Source organism: Microtus ochrogaster, unplaced genomic scaffold, assembly GCF_000317375.1.
Source record: "Microtus ochrogaster isolate Prairie Vole_2 unplaced genomic scaffold, MicOch1.0 UNK22, whole genome shotgun sequence".
NCBI lineage: Eukaryota > Metazoa > Chordata > Mammalia > Rodentia > Cricetidae > Microtus > Microtus ochrogaster.
In genome coordinates this window covers 249,472-251,284 of record NW_004949120.1, presented here as the reverse complement: position 1 = coordinate 251,284, position 1,813 = coordinate 249,472, and the positions used below count along the sequence as shown (strand labels likewise).

At 43.4% G+C, this 1,813-nt stretch overlaps 1 pseudogene; it reads right to left on the bottom strand.

The window, feature by feature from the left end:
* Positions 1 to 348: 348 nt before the first annotated feature.
* On the bottom strand, positions 349 to 788 carry LOC101996653 (annotated as a pseudogene).
* Positions 789 to 1,813: the final 1,025 nt, after the last annotated feature.

The following is a 1,813-nucleotide window of genomic DNA, read 5'->3' as shown; positions in this document are numbered from 1 at the left end:
GTGTTAGTTCAGGTGTTATTTCTCTTTTCCCCAGTGTCAGCGATGGAATCCAGGGTCTTGCAGGCAGGTACTCCACCCTGAGCTACATCTCGCAGCCTGAGACCAGGTCTCTTTAGGAGCTGGAAGTGGAAGGTTGTCAGAACGGATGTGAGAACAGCTGTTTCCAATTACATTTATTTTGACTGCTGAAAATGAGTAAACAATCCAAAAACCATTCACCATGTGACCAGGATAGCTCATTAATACTAAGCCGTCTGATTAAGATTGACAGGGATATATAATTTAAGAAACAATTTCTTTTTTTTCCCCCCTTTGGCAGAAAATACCCAGAGGGCAGTTTTTGTCGTTTCATTTAAAGACAAATAAAACATGCATGCAAGCAATCTCATTTTCTTCGCTACATAGCCTGGCGTTGGGACTGGTGAGTCTGATGGCCGGCTGTGCTGTTCTTTCTAAGATGGCCTTTCGGTTCTTGGAGGAAACATTGTGAGCAATCTCAGCACAGTAAGATTTGTGCACATCAGCAGCACTTCTGGCTCCTTGAGGCTGTGGACCAGAAACTTCCGGAAACCGCTAGGCAGCATGTGCTTGGTTTTCTTGTTGCTCCCGTAACCAGTGTTGGGCATCAGGATCTGGCCCTGGAATCTTCTCCGCACCCTGTTGTCAGTACCTCTGGGTTTACGCCAGTTTCGCTTAATCTTGACATATCAGTCTGACTGGTGCTGCATGAACTTTTTGGTCTGCTTTTTGTCAATCTTGGGTTTCACCAGAGGCCACAGGGCAGCCATGATGCCGCAAAGGAGATGGCAGCCACTTCGCAGGTAGCGCCGAGGAAGAAACAATTTCAGTGCTAAAGAATGATATTAAGTTGCTGGAAATTTGCTTTTATGCGAATTCGAGTATTTGATACACACTGTTTATTTTCTTTTTTTCTCTTTTTTTTTTTTTTTTGGTTTTTCGAGACAGGGTTTCTCTGTGGTTTTGGAGGCTTTCCTTGGAACTAGCTCTGTAGACCAGGCTGGTCTCGAACTCACAGAGATCCGCCTGCCTCTGCCTCCCGAGTGCTGGGATTAAAGGCGTGCGCCACCAACACAGAAGTCCCAAAGAAGTGTTGCCTTGTCTGTAAGTCAGATGTCAGATCTACCCCATTCGCACACCATGAAAGATCTCTGATGGTTTATTTCTTCTCTTTCATTCAAATCCAAAGTGTCAGGACTTACCAGGTGGCCTGCTCTGGCTGAGACATCCACCACACTGGTTTTTAAGAATGAGTCTACATAAAATGTAACAAAATGCCAGCATAAAGATTACAGAAATGTCTTAAATGTTTTCCATTTATCAGGGAGATTGCTGACCTCGGTCTAAAACAGAAAACAAAAAAGAATTAAACTCTCAGAGCTTCATGTTTTACTCCTGGGAGAGAGTAGAAAGAAAGATATGTAATAGAGAATAGGGAAACAGGAGGGGAGGGGCATGACCAAGAGAATTCACTGCCAAGCAAACAAAAGACCCAGAATAAGAGAGCGGAAACAACACAGCAATCTGGGTTCTCCCCATCAGGCCATTACGAAATAAGCATTCATCTTTGTGATTTTGTTTAAACATTTTTTTCAAATTCTCATCCTTTCTTCATAATGAATCTCCATTTGTCTCTGAAGTTTTCATTTAGACCTTCTGAGTTATCTGAATTTCCTGATGATTCTTCTATACAGGAAAGAAGTGAGAAATCAAAGGCTGCTTTGACGTACATGTAACATCCTCCATGACACTGTGAGGCCTGCCGGCTCTGCATGGTTGGGGCAGATACAAAAGA